The sequence below is a fragment of the Halichoerus grypus genome, chromosome 1 (genome assembly GCF_964656455.1).
Source record: "Halichoerus grypus chromosome 1, mHalGry1.hap1.1, whole genome shotgun sequence".
NCBI classification, from domain to species: Eukaryota; Metazoa; Chordata; class Mammalia; order Carnivora; family Phocidae; genus Halichoerus; species Halichoerus grypus.
Genome location: NC_135712.1, coordinates 158,390,617 through 158,413,359, shown reverse-complemented (window position 1 = coordinate 158,413,359; position 22,743 = coordinate 158,390,617). Strand labels below are relative to the sequence as shown.

Genomic DNA, 22,743 nt, shown 5'->3' with positions numbered 1-22,743 from the left:
TGAGAGAAGAACATTCTGGCAAGGGCCAGTGTAAAGGCCCTGAGGCCAGAACACACTCGAGTGTTCAGGCACTGTGTAGAGGTCCAAGTGGCTGAGCTCAGGTGGAGAGAATCTCAGAAGGAGCGAGGCTAAGAAGGCCATAGCAGAGTCCAACAGCAGGTGTGGCAGGAAGGGCATGCTTGGTGGCTTGTCCAGGAGCCACTGGACATGGGCTCACAGTCAGAAAACAATGTGCAGGTTTATCTTCCTCTGTATTCTCTTTTCTGGACTTTGGCCCAGAGTGGGACAGATAACCCTGCCTGAGACAGGGGAGGCATCAGGGCACCAGACTAGGTGGAAGGGAGCAAAGAGAAGAGGAATTGTCTAGAGGGAGGCCTGGGGCTACACGAGGCAGGAAGAGCGCTGGGCAGGCAGAAACCCCATTATTCACCTGGACACAGTTACTGTCTTTGGCTCTGCCCTTGTCCATTGCAGACGGTAGGAACTTGGCACATTATTCTTGAATAAGTGAGTGAGAGTGAAATTATCAGGGTTGGTGAGTTTCTTCCCACCAACTCAGCCTTGCAGATATCCCTAACCGCCAGACACTTGAGCCTTTTCGAAGCCCTGTGAATTCTGAAGGGTCCATAGCAAGTCCTTTCGCCTGTAAATGCAAGCAAGCCCAGAGAGGGTGAGTGACACGCCCAGGCCACACTCACACAGCCAGTGAGAGCCCTCCCCACCCCTGCCCAGGGCGACATTCCGCCCGCCCCGCGCCCCCGCCCCTCTCGCCTCAGCCAGGGGCCCCTCCCTTCTGAGGCTCTGACCTTGGCCGAGGCTCTGGGACTGGCAGGGGCGGGCCCCACCTCTCCGCCGCCCTGGGCCGGCCTGCGCCAGCCTCTGTCCCCCGACCGAGGCTCTCAGAGGTCCCTTCTGGTCCGCGACTCCTGTGCCTCCTCCCGCGCTTGGTGAGTTCCCCCACCCACAGCCCCGAGCCCCGACCCTCCGAGGGAAGGAGGCTGCCAACTCGCGACTCCAGGGGTTCTGGGCTCGGGTCCCCCAGTGGGGGCGCCTGGTGGACGCACGAGCTTCGCTGCGGGGACGCAGGGCCTGGGGTCCGGGTCCGGGATTCCCCCTGGGGCAGCCGAGCCTCCAGCTTAGCCAGGGGTCCTCAGGCTAAAGAACCAAGATGTGGGGTTTGGGCTCGCCGAGGATCCAGCCGGGCCGGGTGGGCAGGGCGCTTTACCGAGGCCTCTTAGCCCTGTGAGGCGGGCGTTATTTTCCTGGCTTACAGAAGAGAAAACTGAGGATCAGAGAACGAAAGGGACAAGTCGAAGGTGACAGGGCTGCTCCGTGGCGGAGGGGCCCTCGGTCTGCTGGGCTAAGTCCCTCACCCCATTCTCGGGAGTGGAAAAGATTGCCCCCCCGCCCCGATTGGCCAAATCTGGGGGCCGGGCACAAGGGCCTTTTGTGATTGGAGAGTTTCCACCCCCTCCCCCTCCGCCGTCCCTAGTGCACAAGAGCATTGACCCCTGGGCCCCAGCTTGACCCCAACACAGTTCTTGGGGTCGCGCTACTTAGAGCCCAGCCCCTCCTCCCCGCACCTGTGCAGGTCCCTCATTTGTCACCTCCCTAGAAGAGGCAGGAATATCCCTTAGGTGCAGATGGAGACAGAATCTAACAAGAATGCTCAGACGCTGAGTTAAGGGTGGTGGCCTTTGGCTTCAGGTGACTATTTTCTCCCTACTCCCTCGCTTCTCAGTGATCTTGGTCAAGTTTCTCAAACCCTGACTCTTAGTTTCTTTGGCTAAAATTGGGGTGGAGGGATAAATACTAAGTTGCTTCAGAATGACATGAGATTATGCACTTTGGACCTAGGAGACCTTCTGTGAATGTGGGCAGCTGTCCCTTCTACGAGTATTAACCTTCAGGACAATGTTGGGAGACAATCTTGTGACGTCTCGTTTGGAGACAAGGAAATTGAGCCTTAAGAGTTGAAAGCGATTCCTTAAGGTTGATTACAGGTCTGCGGGCTCAGGTGGTCTGGGGAGCCTGTACCATGGCCAGCCCCTGTGCATAGGATAGTGGGAAAGACGGCAGATGAAACAGGACCCCCCAGGGACCCTGCTGTGGGAGGGACACAGTAGCCTCCCTGCCAGGTGCCTAATGGAGCAGACTGATTGCCGAAGAGGAGTCAGCTTTGCTCTCCCCTGCCTCTCCTGCCCCCCCTCCCCTGCTGCACCCAAGGCAGCTGGTGGAATGGGATGCCTTGGGGCTGTGCCCTGCAGCTTGGCTGAGCCTCTCCCCGCTACTAGAGCTGCATTCTTCTGCAGGCTCCCAGGACCACAGCTTGAGAACAGGTGGCCCCTAGCTGCTGCTCCTGCACAGTGCCGCACAGCTTGGGCGAGTCTGAGAGCCGGGTCCTGGTAAAGCGGGGGAGTGAGGTTTTTGTGTCACGGAGTCGAAGAATGAATCTCGAGGACAAAGGAGAGTGAGTAAAGAGAGTTTTATTAAGCAAGGATACAGAAAAAGTTCTCAGGAGTGAGAGGGGTCCTTACAGGGTTGCCACGGAGGGCTTTTTGGGTTGGTTTTTTATTGAAGACTAACCAGGTAACTTAAATCCTTTTAACATCTCTAATAATAGCACCATTCAATAAAGACTAGTGATTACACCTTTAACAACTTACTTCCTTTTTAGGGTCTGGTAATTCTTTGTTGGTCACAAGTGACTGTTATAACAAGACCCCACTTCTGACACCTAGGGGCAGGGTGGTCTCGTTTGTTCCCTTATCTCTGATTTTCTTACAACTCTGCATTTTTGGGATTTCTGTGAGCCTGATCCCGTGGCCCCGAACTATCTCTCCCTACCTAGCCCAGCCTGTCCCATAATGAGACCCTTCAGATGTATATCTGTGGGTCATATACGTGGGGGATGATTGCCAACATGTATCTTGGGGGGGGGGTTAGAGATAAAGGAAGTTTCCAAAGGAATTTTTATATGTTAAAGTAGACTTACAGGGTCCTGGAGGTCATGCTAAGATTGCCTTTTCCCCTTAGCAAAGTGTCACCGTCCAGGCAGTGAAGTCACTAGGGGAATGCCACTCAGCCTGTTCCAGGGACTTGGCAATGAGCTCTAAGTAGCAAGGAAATTTCACTGGGGAGCGAGGTCTGAGCTGAGTGCTTGGGGTAGGAAGCCTGGGAAGCCCTGACAGTCCTCCTGCTGCCAGGGCAGCCCCAGAGTGCACCCACGCAATGCCGGGGGCAACGGTGCTGAGCATGCCAACTCAGGAAGGAAGAAGAGGCTTGTAGGCTGCCTGCCAGCCAGCCCAGCTGCCCAGCAACAGCTCTGTAGTCCCTTCGCTGACTCCACCCCCTTGTGGCTCCTGATCTTTTCTGAGGCCAAAGGTCCAGATTGGCTGAGGCTCCTCCCAGAGCACCTGTCCCTGCCAAGCTCAGCTTCCTTGGATTGTGACAACAGCCCCCCTGGTGGCTACCCTGACTCTGCCTCCCCGCTTCCAAAGGGATCTTTTTTGTACTGCTTTACTTTCCCGCAAGTAATATATGCTCAGGATAGAAAAAGCCAGAACATTCTGGTAAAAAAAGATAATTACTGTCATTGAAAATCCCCCAAACCCAAACACTCTACTCAGTGACTTTTAACATTTCTGTGTGAATCCTCCCAGGTTTTTGCACTGCAAGTACCCAAACATACACACACACACAGCACTTTTAAAAATCATGGTGGCTTGTTATCTGTTGGGGTGTCGTGGCCTACATATTCCTGGTGGTGAAGCAAAGTTGCCCTAACTGGCTGCATGGCCCACCCAGTGTGAATGTATCATAATTTTACAGTACTCATGCCTTTATTTGCTCACCCAAACATAATTTAGAAGTGAAAATGCTGAGTCAAAAGAAAAGAACCATTTCTAGGATTTTTATATTTATTGCCAAATTTTCCTTTAGAGAATTTGCGCCAATTTGTTATCCCATTAGTGTGACAGGAGAGTGTTCATTTTCCCATAACCTAGACAACATCAGATATTTATATAGTCTTATGTGCCTTCCAATTTTATAGGAGAAAAACAGTCCCTTGTTTTATTATGCATTTATTTGATTAATTGTAATTTGAACACGTTTTTATTCATCTTTTGGCAATGGGCTTTTATTCTTTTGGCAAATTGCTTCAGATACATGTAAAATCTCCCTGCATGAAAATTTATCACATGCTTCCTTTATGTTTTTCTTTTAGAGTCAAGTTTCTAAAGCCCATGATGTTTTCTTCCTATATTTGATTTTTAAAATATTTATCTTAACCCAATTGAACTGCATTTTGAAGTAAGAATGTGAACTATAGACCTAGATTTGTTTGTTTGTTTAAATTAGTTTTTAGAACAATTTTAAGCTTACAGAACAAGTGAGCAGAATACAGAGTTCCCACATGCTCCCTCAGCCCCCATGCTCCTCCACTGTCCCAAATATATAAGTAACACCTTGCATTAGCACTAATGTGTGGCACACTTGTTACTCTTGAGCAGTGGATATTGATACAGTATTCTAAAAGTCCATAGTTCACACCACTCTTTGTGTTATATATTCAGTGGGTTTTGACAAATGTATAAGGACCTGCATCTGCCATTATAGTAGGTAACTGTGAAAAAATCTCCTGTGTTCCACCTGTTCATTCCTCTCCCCCCTCCTCCAAGCCCCTGTCAAACACTAATTTTTTCTCCCTAGTTTTGAGACTGTTATTATAGTTACAATAATACACTATGTAGCCTTTTAGAATTGGCTTCTTTCACTTAGCAATAGGCATTAAAAGTCCTCTGTATCTTTTCATGGCTTGATAGCTCACTTCTTCTTAGTGTAGAATAAAATCCTATTGTCTGGATAGACCACAGTTTACTTACCTACTCACCTACTGAAGGACATCTTGGTTGCTTCCAAGTTTAGGTAATTCTGAATAAAGCTGCTATAAACATCTGTGTGTGGCTCTAAATTGCCAACTCATTTAGGTAAATTGTGGAGTGTGATTGCTGAATTGTATGGTAAGAGTGTATTTAGTTTTCTTAAGAAACTACCAAACTATTTTCCAAAGTGACTGTACCATTTCTCATTCCCACCAGCAATGAATGAGAATTCCTATTGCTCCACCTCTTCACCAGCATTTTGTGTGGTTAGTGTTTTGGATTTTAGTCATTCTAATAGATTTGCAGTGGTATCTCATTGTTGTTTTAATTTGCAATTCCTAGTGACATATGATGTTGAACATCTTTTCGTATATTCATTTCCCATTGGTATTGCTTCCTTGCTGAGGTGTCTGTTCAGATCTTTCCCCCAATTTTTAGTTGAATTGTTTTCTTATTGTTGAGTTTTAAGAATCCTTTGTATATTTTGGATACTACTCCTTTATCAGATGTGTGTTTTGCAGATTTTTCCCCCTCTCTGTGGCTTGTCTTTTGCAGAGCAGTTTTTTAATTCTAATAAAGTTCATTTTATCACTTTTTTTCTTCCATGGTTTTGTTGTTGTATCTAAAAAGTCAGACCCAACATCATCTGGATTTTCTCCTATGTTATCTTCCAGGAGTTTTATAGTTTTATCTAAATGTAAATTTTACATGTGATTGATGTATTGATTTGAGGGTTTTTTTTTTTTTTAATGTGGATGTCCATTCATTCAAGAATTATTTGTTGCGACACATGAAAAAGTGTTCAATATCGCTCGGCATCAGGGAAATCCAAATCAAAACCTCAATGAGATACCACCTCACACCAGTCAGAATGGCTAAAATTAACAAGTCAGGAAATGACAGATGTTGGCGGGGATGCGGAGAAAGGGGAACCCTCCTACACTGTTGGTGGGAATGCAAGCTGGTGCAGCCACTCTGGAAAACAGTATGCAGGTTCCTCAAAAAGTTGAAAATAGAGCTACCATATGATCCAGCAATTGCACTCCTGGGTATTTACCCCAAAGATACAAAAGTAAGGACCCGAAAGGGTACGTGCACCCCGATGTTTATAGCAGCAATGTCCACAATAGCCAAACTGTGGAAAGGGCCAAGATGTCCATCAACAGATGAATGGATAAAGAAGATGTGGTATATATATACAATGGAATATTATGCAGCCATCAAAAGGAATGAGATCTTGCCATTTGCAATGACGTGGATGGAACTGGAGGGTATTATGCTGAGCGAAATAAGTCAATCAGAGAAAGACATATATCATATGACCTCACTGATATGAGGAATTCTTAATCTCAGGAAACAAACTGAGGGTTGCTGGAGCGGGGGGTGGGGTGGGAGGGATGGGGTGACTGGGTGATGGACACTGGGGAGGGTATGTGTTCTGGTAAGCGCTGTGAATTGTGCAAGACTGTTGAATCTCAGATCTGTACCTCTGAAACAAATAATGCAATATATGTTAAGAAAGAAAAAAAGAAGAAGAAGAATGTAGCAGGAGGGGAAGAATGAAGGGGGGGAAATCGGAGGGGGAGAAGAACCATGAGAGACGATGGACTCTGAAAAACAAACTGAGGGTTCTAGAGGGGAGGGGGGTGGGAGGATGGGTTAGCCTGGTGATGGGTATTGAGGAGGGCACGTTCTGCATGGAGCAATGGGTGTTATGCACAAACAATGAATCATGGAACACTATATCTAAAACTAATGAGGTAATGTATGGGGATTAACATAACAATAAAAAAATTAAAAAATTAGACGATCTGTCCATTTCAGTGAGGGGGGTGTTAAAGTCCCCCACTATTATTGTATTGTTGTTGATGTGTTTCTTTGATTTTGTTACTAATTGGCTTATATAGTTGGCTGCTCCCATGTTAGGGGCATAGATATTTACAATTGTTAGATCTTCTTGTTGGATAGACAATTTAAGTAGGATATAGTGTCCTTCCTCATCTCTTATTACAGTCTTTGGTTTAAAATCTAATTTGTCTAATATAAGGATTGCCACCCCAGCATTCTTTTGATGACCATTAGTGTGGTAAATGGTTTTCCACACCCTCACTTTAAACCCAGAGGTGTCTTTGGGTCTAGAATGAGTCTCTTGCAGGCAGTATATATGGGTCTTATTTTTTTTGTTTTTTGGTTTTTGGTTTTTGGTTTTTTTAACCAATTGACAGCCTGTGTCTTTTGATTGGGGCATTTAGCCCATTTACATTCAGGGTAACTATTGAAAGGTATGAATTTAGTGCCATTCTATTGCCTGTAAGGTGACTGTTACTGTATATTGTCTGTGTTCCTTTCTGGTCTATGTTGCTTTTAGGCTCTCTCTTTGCTTAGAGGACCCCTTTCAATATTTCTTGTAGGGCTGGTTTTGCGTTTGCAAATTCCTTTAGTTTTTGTTTGTCCTGGAAGCTTTTTATCTCTCCTTCTATTTTCAATGACAGCCTAGCTGGATACAGTATTCTTGGCTGCATATTTTTCTCATTTAGTGCTCTGAATATATCCTGCCAGTCCTTTCTGGCCTGCCAGGTCTCTGTGGATAGGTCTGTTGCCAATCTAATGTTTCTACCATTGTAGGTTACAGATCTCTTGTCCCGAGCTGCTTTCAGGATTTTCTCTTTGTCTCTGAGACTTGTAAGTTTTTACTATTAGATGTCGGGGTGTTGACTTATTTTTATTGATTTTTAGGGGTTTCTCTCTACCTCCTGGATTTTGATGCCTGTTTCCTTCCCCAAATTAGGGAAGTTCTCTGCTATCATTTGCTCCAGTATACCTTCTGCCCCTCTCTCTCTTTCTTCTTCTTCTGGGATCCCAATTATTCTAATATTGTTTTGTCTTATGGTATCACTTATCTCTCAAATTCTGCCCTCGTGATCCAGTAGTTGTTTATCTCTTTTTCTCAGCTTCTTTATTTTCCATCATTTGGTCTTCCATATCACTAATTCTCTCTTCTTTCACCTAGGAAGTCAACTGGAGATCGAAGAAAAGAATAGCAGCAACTCTCTGAACAGAAAAGTGACCACTTTCTGGAAGGTAGGACATGTGGAGAAGTGAATCCGAGGCAATATTCAGGAGGATAGACAGCAGGGGAGGGGGTCTCTATCGGCCACTAAGCGGGGGGGTCGGGGGAGGTGTGTGGAAGCCTCGCTGGGACAGTGTGGTCTTAGGACACTTGAGGCCACAGAAAGACTGGGGGTGTCTGAGTGCAGCAGAGCTCCCAGGTATCAGAGCAGGGAAGCTGGCTGCAGAGACGGAGCCAAGGAGTGGGCTCTCAGCTCGGGATTGCCATAAACCATGATCTGTGGCACAGTCGGGCCACTGCTCCTCCAGCAGGGACCCAACAAGTGGCAGATCTGGGGAGACTCTCCTTCCTCCCCCGGGAGGAGTGGTGCAGGAGCACACCACAGGAATCTGCTGGGTTTGGAGACTCCACACGTGGTCATGTGCCAGAGATAGAAACGCTAGGTCACGGGCCGGGTGAGCACAGAGTGCAGCCAGAGACCGGGGAGACGGGAGTGACTGACTGCTTTTCTCTGGGTGCTCACTGAGGAGCGGGGCCACGAGTTCCTGGCTCCTCCGGGGCAGAGATTGGGAGGCTGCCATTTTCACTCTCATCCTCCAAAGCTGTATGGAAAGCTTGCAGGGAACAAAAGCTCCTGAGAGTAAACCCAAGCAGATTACTTAGCCCAGACCAGGCAAGGGCGGGGCAATTCCGCCTCTGGCAAAGACATTTCGGAACCATGGCAACAGGCCCCTCCCCCAGAAGACTAGCAAGAACAGCCAGGCAAGACCAAGTTTACCGATGGATGAGAATGGCAGAACTCCAGCGCTAGGGGAATACAGCACACAGAATTCATGGCTTTTTTCCTCCTGATTCTTTAGTCTTTCAAAGTTAAGTTTTTTAATTTTCTTTTTCTTTTTTTTTTAATATTTTTTTTTCCCTTTCTCAACCAACATCTTATCAATCCCTTTTTTAAGAATCTTTTTTATTTTTCATTTTTAGAGTCATATTCTATTCCTTCATAGTAGTTAACCTTATTTTTGGTATACATATAAGTTGTTTTCACTTTAAAATTTTGGGATACACTTTCTTCTACCAGACCAAAATATACCCTAAGTCTCTAGTGTATGGCTTTGTTCTAGTCTCCTGCCTGATCACATTCTCCACCCCCCACCTTTTTTTTCTTTTTTAATTTCTCTTCTTTCTTTTTTCAAGCCACTTCCTTTCTTATTAACTCCTTTTATAAAATCTTTTATAATTTTCATCTTTATAATCATATTCCATCCCTTCATTGTATTTACCCTTATTTTTGTACATATATAAGTTTTTCTTTCTTTAAAATTTTGGGAGGCACTTTCTTCTAACAGACCAAAATATGCCCAAAATCTAGTGTGTGTCACTGATCTATGCACCAGTTCAATCATATTTGATCATATTCTCTTTTTTTTTAATCTTTTTTCTTTTTCTAGTTTTTCTTTTTTCTTTCTTTCCCTTTCTTTCCCCCAGTTTCAGGTCTCTTCTGATTTGTTTAGTGTATATTTTCCCAGGGTCATTGATACCCTGTTAGCATTTTGTTCTCTCATTCATCTGTTGTCTTCTGGACAAAATGACAAGATGGAAAAAATCACCTAAAAAAAAAAAACAAGAGGCAGTCCGACTGCCAGGGACCTAATCAATACGGACATTAGTAAGATGTCGGAAGTAGAGTTCAGAATGATTATTTTAAAGATACTACCTGGGCTTGAAAAAGCATAGAAGATATTAGAGAAACCCTTTCTGGAGAAATAAAAGAACTAAAATCTAACCAAGTTGATATCAAAAAGGCTATTAATGAGGTGAAATAAAAAATGGAGGCTCTAACTGCTAGGATAAATGAGGCAGAAGAAAGAATTACTGATATAGAAGACAAAATAATGGAAAATAAAGAAGCTGAGAAAAAGAGAGATATAAAAACCACTGGATCACGAGGGCAGAATTTGAGAGATAAGTGACACCATAAGATGAAACAATATTAGAATAATTGGGATCCCAGAAGAAGAAGAAAGAGAGAGGGGGGCAGAAGGTTTAATGGAGCAAATGATAGCAGAGAACTTCCCTAATTTGGGGAAGGAAACAGGCATCAAAATCCAGGAGGCAGAGAGAAACTCCCTAAAAATCAATAAAAATAAGTCAACCAGGAAATTAAAGAAGAATTTAAAAAATCCATGGAAAGAAATGAAAATGAAAACACAACTGTTCAAAATCTTTGGGATAGAGCAAACACAGTCCTAAGAGGAAAGTATATAACAATACAAGCCTTTCTCAATAACCAAGAAAGGTCTCAAATACACAACCTAACCCTACACCTAAAAGAGCTGGAGAAAGAACAGTAAATAAAGCCTAAACCCAGAAGGAGAAGAGATCAGAGCAGAAATCAGTGAAATAGAAACCAAAAGAACAGTAGAACAGATCAATGAAACCAGGAGCTGGTTCTTTGAAAGAATTAACAAGATTGATAAATTCCTGGCCAGACTTATCAAAAAGAAAAGAGAAAGGACCCAAATAAATAAAATCATGAATGAAAGAGGAGAAATCACAACCAACACCAAAGAAATACAAACAATTATAAGAACATATTATGAGCAACTCTATGCCAGCAAAGTCGATAATCTGGAAGAAATGGATGCATTCCTAGAGATGTATCAACTACGAAAACTGAACCAGGAAGAAATAGAAAACCTGAACAGACCTATAACCACTAAGGAAACTGAAGAAGTCATCAAAAATCTCCCAAAAAACAAAAGCCCAGGGCCAGATGGCTTCCCAGGGGAATTCTACCAAACATTTAAAGAATTAATACCTATTCTTCTGAAACTCTTCCAAAAAATAGAAATGGAAGGAAAGCTTCCAAACTCGTTTTATGAGGCCAGCATTACCTTGATCCCAAAACCAGACAAAGACCCCATCAAAAAGGAGAATTACAGACCAATATCCTTGATGAACATGGATGCAAAAATTCTCACCAAAATACCAGCCAATAGGATCCAACAGGACATTCAAAAGATTATTCACCACGACCAAGTGGGATTTATCCCTGGGCTGCAAAGTTGGTTCAACATCCACAAATCAATCAATGTGATACAATACATTAATAAAAGAAAGAACAAGAACCATGTGATCCTCTCAATAGATGGAGAAAAAGCATTTGACAAAATACAGCATCCTTTCTTGATCAAAACTCTTCAGAGTGTAGGGATAGAGGGTATATACCTCAATGTCATAAAAGCCATCTCTGAAAAACCCACAGCGAATATCATTCTCAATGGGGAAAAACTGAGATCTTTCCCCCTAAGGTCAGGAACACAGGAGGGATGTCCACTAACACCACTGCTATTCAACATAGTACTAGAAGTCCTGGCCTCAGCCATCAGACAACAAAAAGAAATAAAAGGCATCTGAATTGGCAAAGAAGAAGTCAAACTCTCAGTCTTTGCAGATGATATGTTACTTTATGTGGAAAACCCAAAAGACTCCACCCCAAAACTGCTAGAATTCATACAGGAATTCAGTAAAGTGGCAGGATCTAAAATCAATGCACAGAAATCAGTGGCATTTCTATACACCAAGAACAAGACAGTAGAAAGAGAAATTAAGGAGTCCATCCCATTTACAATTGCACCAAAAACCATAGGATGCATAGGAATAAATCTAACCGAAGTGGCAAAGAATCTGTACTCAGAAAACTACAAAATACTCTTGAAAGAAATTGAGGACGCCACAAAGAAATGGAAAAATGTTCCATGCTCACGGACTGAAAGAACAAATATTGTGAAGATGTCAATGCTACCTAGAACAATCTACACATTCAGTGCAATCCCCATCAAAACACCATCCACTTTTTTCAAAGAAATGGAACAAATAATCCTAAAATTTGTATGGAATCAGAAAAGACCCCAAATAGCCAGAGGAATGTTGAAAAAGAAGAGCAAAACGGGTGGCATCACAATTCCGGACTTCAGGTCTGTTACAAAGCTGTCATCATCAAGACAGTATGGTACTGGCACAAAAACAGACACATAGATCAATGGAACAGAAGAGAGAGCCCAGAAATGGACCCTCAACTCTATGGTCAACTAATCTTCAACAAAGCAAGAAAGAATGTCCAATGGAAAAAAAGACAGTCTCTTCAACAAATGGTGTTGGGAAAATTGGACAGCCACATGCAGAAGAATGAAACTGGACCATTTCCTTACACCACACACAAAAATAGACTCCAGATGGTTGAAAGACCTCAATGTGAGACAGGAGTCCATCAAAATCCTAGAGTAGAACACAGGCAGCAACCTCTTCGACCTCAGCTACAGCAACTTCTTCCTAGAAACATCGCCAAAGGCAAGGGAAGCAAGGGCAAAAATAAACTATTGGGACTTCATCAAGATAAAAAGCTTTTGCACGGCGAAAGAAACAGTCAACAAAACCAAAAGACAACCGACAGAATGGGAGAAGATATTTGCAAATGACATATCAGATAAAGGGCAGGTACCAAAATCTATAAAGAACTTATCAAACTCAACACCCAAAGAACAAATAATCCAATGAAGAAATGGGCAGAAGACATGAACAGACATTTTTCCAAAGAAGACATCCAAATGGCCAACAGACACATGAAAAAGTGCTCAACATCACTTGGCATCAGGGAAATCCAAATAAAAACCTCAATGAGATACCTCCTCACACCAGTCAGAATGACTAAAATTAACAAGTCAGGAAACGACAGATGTTGGCGGGGCTGTGGAGAAATGGGAATCCTCCTACACTGTTGGTGGGAATGCAAGCTGGTGCAGCCACTCTGGAAAACAGTATGGAGGTTCCTCAAAAAGCAGAAAATACAGCTACCCTATGACCCAGCAATTGCACTATTGGGTATTTACCCCAAAGATACAAAAGTAGGGATCAGAAAGGGTACATGCACCCTGATGTTCATAGCAGCAATGTCCACAATGGCCGAACTGTGGAAAGAGCCAAGATGTCCATTGACAGATGAACGGATAAAGAAGATGTGGTATTTATATACAATGGAATATTATGCAGTTCTCAAAAGGAATGAAATCTTGCCATTCACAAAGACGTGGATGGAACTGGAGGGTATTATGCTGAGTGAAATAAGTGAATCAGAGAAAGACATGTATCATATGACCTCACTGATATGAGGAATTCTTAATCTCAGGAACCAAACTGAGCGTTGCTGGAGTGGTAGGGGGTGGGAGGGATGGGGTGGCTGGGTGTTGGACACTGGGGAGGGTATGTGCTGTGGTGAGCGCTGTGAATTGTGCAAGACTGATGAATCACAGTCCTGTACCTCTGAAACACAGTATATGTTAAATACATCCATTATATGTTAAAAGAAGAAGATAGTAGGAAGGGAAAAATGAAGGGGGGGAAATTGGAGGGGGAGATGAACCATGAGAGACTATGGACTCTGAGAAACAAACTGAGCATTCTAGAGGGGAGGGGAGTGGGGGATGCGTTAGCCTGGTGATCGGTGTTAAAGAGGGTATGTATTGAATGGAGCACTGGGTGTTATAGGCAAACAATGAATCATGGAACACTACATCAAAAACTAATGATGTAATGTATGGTGATTAACATAACATAACATAACATAACATAACATAACATAACATAACAACATAACATAAATAAAATAATCATGAGAAAAAACCCTCAAATTCTATATATAATTTTCCCCTAGTGCTGGAGTTTTACAGTCTTGTGTCTTCCATAAACTTGCTCTTCACCTCTTCTGGAGGAGGAGCCTGCTGTGCTGATTCTCAGGTGTCTTTGCCTGCCCCTTGCCAGGGAGCCAGGCTCAGTGTTAAGCTGTTTTTGATTGCTCTCTGTGGCTTTTTTTCCCTGAAGCCTTTCAGTGCCTCCTTAGAAGATCAAAATAAAAACGGCTATGCCCTGATCTCCAGCCCCAGAGCCAAAAGATCATGGTCCTCTCTCTTCAGTAAACCCTCAGGGATAAGTGGTCTTCGCTTTTGTGTGTGCCAAACGCTGCTGTCTCCCGGGTTGTGCATTCACACTGATCCTCCCCGGGGGAAGGCAGAGGGTCCTGGGCTTCTGCACTTTGTAGGGCCCTGGCACGGAAAGTGGTCTCGGGATCATGTGTGCACCCGCTCCATCCCTACCCAGGGAAGGTGGAGGGTCATCACTTTCCTGTCTTTTGCAAGGCTCTGGCACTGAGAGCTGTCCCCCGGTCATGTGCACACATGCTCCGCCCCTCCCAGGGCAAGGAGGATGGTCCCCACATTCCTGTCCTTTGTAGGGTCCCCACATAGAGAGCAGTCACCTGGTGGGGCCATGGCTCATGGTTTATGGTGAAGGGGGCTGAGAGTCCCCTCCCAGGCTCGCTGGGTGTAAACAGTTTCCCCACTCCACTGCTTGGGAACTCTACTGGCTCAGGCACCCCCATTCTTTCTGTGACTCCAGGGATCCTGAGACCACACTGTCCCACTTAGAATTATGCCCCGTTTCACCACCTGAGCACCTTTCATGCAGGGATATCTCTCACTGGAGCAGATTTCTAAGGGTGCTGATTTTGCCCTCTGGGACTATATCACTTTCTGGTAGCTGGCTTACTGAGGCTTCCCCCAACCCCCGCCAATTACCTTCTGATATATCCCCTCTGAACCATTTCTCCACACATCCTACTTTGCAAAAAGTGGTTGCTTTTCTACTTGTAGAGTTCCAAATACTCTTTTCTTACATCTTGGGTTGAATTCATGGGTGTTCAGGATGATTTGATAGTTATCTAGCTAAATTCAACAGACCAGATGAAACATGGTTCCCTACTCTTTCACCATCTTGCCTCCTCTAGCAGCCCTGGGTATTGTATGAAAGCAATGAATCACTGAATTCTACACCTAAAACTTTAAAAAATGTATGAAACATCTAGGAAATAGTTTAACCAAAGAAGTGAAAGTCTTGTACAATGAAAATCATAAAACATTACTAAAGGAAATTAGACAAGACCTAAATAAATAAAGACACGCTATGTTCATGGGTAAAAAGCTTTAATATGTTTACAGTACTACTCAAAGTTATCTACAGATACAACACAATCCTTATCAAAATTTCAAGAGCCTTTTAGGCAGAAATAGAAAAGCCAATCCTAAAACTCTGATGTAATTGCAAGAGGCCCTAACTAGTCAAAACAATCTTGAAAAAGAATACATTTGAAGAACTCACTTTCTTTTTGTTTGTTTGTTTTTCTGGGTTTGTGTGTGTGTGTGTGTTTTGTTTGTTTGTTTTTGAGAACTCACTTTCTGATTTCAAAACTTACTACAAAGCTACTGTAATCAAAAGAGCATCACCCTGATCAATGGTTAGAAGTGGGAGCCTAGAAATAAACCCATACTTGTCTGGCCAATTGGTTTTTAACAAATCCACTAAATGGGGAAAGATTAGTGTCTTCAATAAATGTTGTTGGGACAACTGGATTTCCACATGTAAAAGAATGAAGTGGGATCCCTAGCACACAGCATGTACAAAAACTAACTTAAAATTGGTCAATCACCTAAATGTAACAGCTAAATCATAAAACCCTAGAAGAAAAGATAGGGGTAAATCTTCATGATGTTGTATTTGGCATTGGAATTTTAGATATATACCAAAAGCAACAAAAGAGAAATAGGTAAATTTGACTTCATCAAAGTTAAAAACTTCTGTGCAGCAAAGGACGTTATCCAGAAAATGAAAAGACCACTTTCAAAATGGGAGAAAATATTTGCAAATTATATATGTGATAAGGTATTAATATTCAAAATTTATAAAGAATTCCTACAACTCAAAAACAAAAAGACAACCCAATTATATAATATACCTAGGAGTGGAATTGCTGAGGAATATAGTAATTTTATGTTTGGATTTTTGAAGATCTCCAAACTGTTTTCCACAGTGACTGCACCATTTTACATTCTTTACCAGCAATGTATAATAGTTCTAATTTTCCACATCTTTGCCAACACTTGTTTTCCCTTATTGAAATTTATAGACGAACCAAAGTAGGTATGAAGTGATATTTCATTATAATGGCATTATAATTGGCATATAATTTCATTATAATTGACATTTCCCTACTGACTAATAAGGTTGAACATTTTATTATGTGCTTATTGACCATTTGTATATCTTCATTGGAGAACTGTCCATTCAAGTCTTTTTTCCATTTTTAATTGTTTCACAAAACAGATATTCAAACAGATACTTGGTTTCATTTTTTTATTTTTATATTTTTATTATTTTTAAATTTCATATTTAAATTCAATTTAATTAACATACACTGTCGTATTAGTTGCAGAGGTAGAATTCAGTGATTCATCAGTTGCATACAACACCCAGTGCCCATTACATCAAGTACCCTCCTTAAGGCCCATCACCCAGTTACCGCATCCCCCCAGCCACCTCCCCTCCAGCAACACTCAGTTTGTTCCCTGTAGTTAAGAGTTTCTTATGGTTTGCCTCCCTCTCTCTTTTCGTCTTACTTATTTTTCTTTCCCTTCCCCCATGTTCATCTGTTTTGTTTCTTAAATTCCACATATGAGTGAAATCAATGGTATTTGTCTTTCTCTGACTGATTTATTTTGCTTAGCATAATACCCTCTCGTTCCATCCATGTCATTGCAAATGGAAAGATGTCATTCTTTTTGATGGCTGAGTAATATTCCATTGTGTGTGTGTGTGTGTGTGTGTGTGTATTTTGGCAATTGTGGACATTGCTGCTATAAACATTGGGGTGCATGTACCCCTTCGAATCACTGTTTGTATCCTTTGGATAAACACCTAGTAGTGCATTCCTGGGTCATAGGGTAGTTCTATTTTTAACTTTTTTAAAAAAAGATTTTATTTATTTATTTGATAGAGAGAGACACAGCAAGAGAAGGAACACAAGCAAGGGGAATGGGAGAGGGAGAGGGAGAAGCAGACTTCCCGCTGAGCAGGGAGCCCGATGTGGGGCTCCATCCCAGGACCCTTGCTGGGATCATGACCTGAGCCAAAGGCAGATGCTTAACGACTGAGCCACCCAGGTGCCCCTATTTTTAACTTTTTGAGGAACCTCCACACTGTTTTCCAGAGAGGTTGCACCAGTTTGCATTCCCACCAACAGTGTAAGAGGGTTCCCCTTTCTCCACAACCTTGCCAACATCTGTTGTTTCCTGAGTTCGAACAGATACTTGTATACCAATGTTCATTGCAGCATTATTCACTATAGCCAAAAGGTAGAAATGGCCCAGTGTGCATCAATAGATGAATGGATGTATACAGACATGCATGCACATGCATACACACAAATAGATAAAATTCCTTCATAAAAAGGAGTAAAGTTCTGATACATGCTACAACATGCTTAAACCTTGGAAACGTTGTGCTAAGTGAACTAAGCCAGATACAAAAGGAAAATACTGTATGATTCCACTTATATGTTATACCAAGAATAGTCAAATTTGTAGAGACAGAAAGTAGATTAGAGGTTAACGGGATACTGATGGTGGTTGGAAATGGGAAGTTATTGCTTAATAAACATAGAGTTTCTGTTTGGGGTGATGAAATAGTTGTGATGCTTACACAATACTGTCAATGTAAAAAATGTCTGAACTGCACTTTTAGAAATGATTAAAATGTCAAGTTCTTTTTTTTTTTGCATTTGTAAATATTTTATTTATGAACTTTTTTTGGTAGTTTTTAATTTTATTATATTATGTTAGTCACCATACAATACATCATTAGTTTTTGATGTAGTGATCCATGATCCATTGTTTTCGTATAACACCCATTGCTCCATGCAGTACGTGCTCTCCTTAATACCCATCACCGGGGTAACCAAACCCCCTCCCCCCTCCCCTCTAGAACCCTGTTTATTTCTCAGGTCCATAATCTCTCATGGTTCATCTCTCCCTCCAATTCCCCCCCCCCCATTTTTCCCTTCCTTCTCCTAATGTCCTCCATGTTATTCCTTATGTTCCACAAATAAATGAAACCATACGATAATTGACTTTTTCTGCTTGACTTATTTCGCTTAGCATAATCTCCTCCAGTCCCATCCATGTTGATGTAAAAGTTGGGTATTCATCTTTTCTGATGGCTGAGTAATATTCCATTGTATATACGGACCACATCTTCTTTATCCATTCATCTGTTGAAGGGCATCTCAACTCTTTCCACAGTTTGGCTATTGCAGACATTGCTGCTATGAACATTGGGGTGCATATGGCCCTTCTTTTCACTACATCTGTGTGTTTGGGGTAAATACCCAGTAGTGCAATTGCTGGGTCAGAGGGTAGCTCTATTTTTAAATTTTTGAGGAACCTCCACACTGTTTTCCAAAGTGGCTGTACCAACTTGCATTCCCACCAACAGTGTAAGAGGGTTCCCCTTTCTCCACAACCTCTCCAACATTTGTTGTTTCTTTCCCTGTCCATTTTGGCCATTCTAACTAGTGTAAGGTGTTATCTCAGTGTGGTTTTGATTTGGATTTCCCTGATGGCTAATGATGATGAAAATGTTTTCATGTGTCTGTTAGCCATTTGTATGCCTTCTTCAGAGAAGTGTCTGTTCATCTCTTCTGCCCACTTTTTGACTTGATTATTTGTTTTTTGGGTGTTGAGTTTGAGAAGTTCTTTATAGATATTGGGTACAAGCCCTTTATCTGTAGTGTCATTTGCAAATATCTTCTCCCATTCTGTGGGTTGCCTCTTTGTTGTGTTGACTGTTTCCTCTGCTGTGCAGAAGCTTTTTATCTTGATGAAGTCCCAAAAGTTCATTTTTGCTTTTGTTTCACTAGCTTTTAGAGATGTATCTTGAAAGAAGTTGCTGTGGCTGATGTCAAAGAGGTTACTGCCTATGTTCTCCTCTAGGATTTTGATGGATTCCTGTCTCACATTGAGGTCTTTCATCCACTTTGAGTTTATCTTTGTGAGTGGTGTTAGAGAATGGTCGAGTTTCATTCTTCTGCATGTGGCTGTCCAATTTTCCCAGCACCATTTATTGAAGAGACTGTCTTTTTTCCATTGCATGTTTTTTCCTGCTTTGTCAAAGATTATTTGACCATAGAGTTGAGGGTCCATATCTGGGTTCTCTATTCTGTTCCATTGGTCTGTATGTCTGTTTTTGTGCCAGTACCATGCTGTCTTGGTGATCACTGCTTTGTAATATAGCTTGAAATCGGGCAACGTGATGCCCCCAGCTTTGTTTTTCTTTTTCAACATCTCCTTGGCGATTCGGGGTCTTTTCTGATTCCATACAAATTTTAGGATTGCTTGTTCCAGCACTTTGAAAAGTGTCATTGGAATTTTGATCGGGATGGCATTGAAGGTATAGATTACTCTGGGTAGCATAGACATTTTAACAATATTTATTCTTCCGATCCATGAGCATGGAATGTTTTTCCATCTTTTTGTGTCTTCTTCAATTTCTTTCATGAGTGTTTTGTAGTTCCTAGAGTATAGATCCTTTACCTCTTTGGTTAGGTTTCTTCCGAGGTATCTTATGGTTTTTGGTGCTATTGTAAATGGAATCGTTTCTCTAATTTCTCTTTCTACAGTTGCGTTGTTAGTGTATAAGAAAGCAACTGATTTCTGTGCATTGATTTTGTATCCTGCCACATTACTGAATTGCTGGATGAGTTCTAGTAATTTGGGGGTGGAGTCTTTTGGGTTTTCCACGTAAAGTATCATGTCGTCTGCGAAAAGAGAGAGTTTGACTCCTTTGCCAATTTGAATACCTTTTATTTCTTTTTGTTGTCTGATTGCTGTTGCTAGGACTTCTAGTACTATGTTGAACAACAGTGGTGAGAGTAGGCACCCTTGACGTGTTCCTGATCTTAAGGGAAAGGCTCTCAGCTTTTCCCCATTGAGGATGATATTCACTGTGGGTTTTTCATAGATGGATTTTATGAGCTTGAGGAATGTTCCCTCTATCCCTATACTCTGGAGAGTTTTAATCAGGAAAGGATGTTGTATTTTGTCAAATGCTTTTTATGCATCAGTTGAGAGGACCCTATGGTTCTTCTCCCTCCTCTTATTAATGTGTTCTATCACATTGATTGATTTGCGAATGTTGAACCACCCTTGCATCCCAGGGATAAATCCCACTTGGTCGTGGTGGATGATCCTTTTAATGTATTGTTGGATCCTATTAGCTAGGATTTTGTTGAGGATTTTGGAATCCATATTCATCAGGGATATCGGTCTGAAATTCTCCTTTTTGATGGGGTCTTTGCCTGGTTTGGGGATTAAGGTAAGCTGGCCTCATAGAATGTGTTTGGAAGTTTTCCTTCTGTTTCTATTTTTTGAAACAGCTTCAGTAGAATAGGTATTATTTCTTCTTTGAGTGTTTGGTAGAATTCCCCAGGGAATCCATCAGGCCCTGGACTCTTGCTTTTTGGGAGGTTTTTGATCACTGCTTCAATCTCGTTACTGGTTATTGGCCTATTCAGGTTGTCAATTTCTTCCTGTTTCAGTCTTGGCAGCTTATAGGTTTCCAGGAAGGCTCCATTTCATTCAGATTGCTCAGTTTATTGGCATATAGTTGTTGATAATAATTTCTAATAATTGTTTCTATTTCCTTGGTGTTAGTCGTGATCTCTGCCCTTTCTTTAATAATTTTATTAATTTGGGTCCTTTCTCTCTTCTTTTGGATAAGTCTGGCCAGTGGTTTATCGATCTTATTAATTCTTTCAAAGAACCAACTTCTAGTTTCATTGATCTGATCTACTGTGTTTCTGGTTTCTAATTCATTGATTTCTGCTCTAATTTTAATTATTTCTCTTCTAATGTGTGGCTTAGGCGTCGTTTGTTGCTTTTTCTCTAGTTCTTTAAGGTGTAGAGTTAGTTGGTGAATTCGGGATTTTTCTATTTTTTTGAGTGAGGCTTGGATGGCTATGTATTTCCCCCTTAGGACCTCCTTTGCAGTATCCCATAGGTTTTGGACCAATGTGTTTTCGTTCTCATTGATTTCCATGAATTGTTTAAGTTCTTCTTTGATTTCTTGGTTGACCCAAATATTCTTGAACAGAGTGGTCTTTAGCTTCCAAGTGTTTGAATTTCTGCCAAATTTTTTCTTGTGATTGAGTTCCAGTTTTAGAGCATCGTGGTCTGAGAATATGCAGGGAATAATCTCAATCTTTTGGTATCAGTTGAGACCTGATTTGTGACCCAGTATATGGTCTATTCTGGAGAAAGTTCCATGTGCACTCGAGAAGAATGAGTATTCTGTTGTTTTAGTGTGGAATGTTCTGTAAATATCTATGAGGTCCATCTGGTCCAATGTATCATTCAAAGCTCTTGTTTCCTTGTTGATTTTCTGCTTAGATGATCTGTCCATTGCTGAGAGTGGAGTATTGAGGTCTCCTACAATTAATGTATTGTTATCAATATGACTCTTTATTTTGGTTAACAGTTGGCTTATGTAGATGGCTGCTCCCATGTTGGGGGCATAGATATTTACAATTGTTAGATCTTCTTGTTGGATAGACCCTTTAAGAATGATATAATGTCCTTCTGTGTCTCTTATTACAGACTTTAGTTTAAAATCTAATTTGTCTGATATAAGAATTGCTACCCCAGCTTTCTTTTGAGGTCCGCTGGCATGGAAGATGGATCTCCATCCCTTCACTTCCAGTCTGGATGTATCTTTAGGTTCAAAATGAGTCTCTTGTAGACAGCATATGGATGGGTCCTGTCTTTTTATCCAATCTGCAACCCTGTGCCGTTTTATGGGAGCGTTTAGGCCATTCACGTTGAGAGTGATTATTGAAAGATATGATTTTATTGTCATCATGTTGCCTGTGAAGACGTTGTTTTTATAGATCGTCCCTGTAAATTTCTGTTGTAGATCACTCTTGGGGTCTTTCTCCTTTTATAGAACCCCCCTTAATATTTCTTCCAGGGCCGGCTTAGTGGTCACATATTCTTTCAGTTTCTGCCGTTCGTGGAAGGTCTGCATCTCTCCATCCATTCTAAATGAAAGTCTTGCCAGATAAAGTATTCTGGGCCGCATGTTCTTCTCATTTAGTACCCTGAATATGTCTTGCCAGGCCTTTCTGGCTTGCCAGGTCTCTGTGGATAGGTCTGATGTTATTCTGATGCTCCTCCTTCTGTACGTAAGGAATCTCTTCCCCCTAACTGCCCTTAAGATGGTTTCCTTGGTTCTAAGATTTGCAAGTTTTACTATTACATGCCGGGGTGTTGGCCTGTTTTCTTTGATCTTAGGAGGGGTCCTCTCTGCCTCTAGGACTCGAATGTTTGTTTCATTCCCCAGATTAGGGAAGTTCTCAGCTATGATTTGCTCAAATACATCTTCTAGTCCTCTCTCTCTCTCCACTCCCTCCGGGATTCCAATTATTCTTACATTGGAACGCCTCATGGTGTCACTTATTTCTCTGATTCTATTTTCATAGATTCTGAGTTGTTTTTCCCTGGCCTCCTCTTTTCCCTTTTTATCTATTATACTGTCTTCCAGATCGCTTATTCTCTCTTCTGTCTCAGTTACCCTAGCTGTTAGATTATCTAGATTGGATTGGATCTCATTGATAGCATTTTTAAGTTCTGCCAATTCCCCTTTTATTTCTGCCCTTAGAGACTCTATGTTGCCATTAATTGATTTCTCCATTCTAGCCATTGTCTTCACAATTGCTAGCCTGAATTCCATCTCCGACATCTGGTTATATTTGCATCCATTTGTAAATCTGCAGCATAAGTCATCATCTCTGAGTCTTTTGTGTTTTGGGGGCTCCTCCTCCTAGTCATTCTGTTGATGGGTGTTTGAGGG

The 22,743-nt window shown here is 42.0% G+C and overlaps 1 protein-coding gene across 1 annotated transcript in view; it reads left to right on the top strand.

The window, feature by feature from the left end:
- Window positions 1–801: 801 nt before the first annotated feature.
- Window positions 802–22,743, top strand: part of ALDH1L1 (aldehyde dehydrogenase 1 family member L1) — a 110,953-nt gene continuing 89,011 nt past the window's right edge. Inside the window, exons 1-2 of the mRNA XM_078074160.1 lie at window positions 802–947; window positions 7,897–7,967. The gene's annotated coding sequence lies outside the window, so the exon portion shown is untranslated. The remainder of the gene's footprint in view (window positions 948–7,896; window positions 7,968–22,743) is intronic.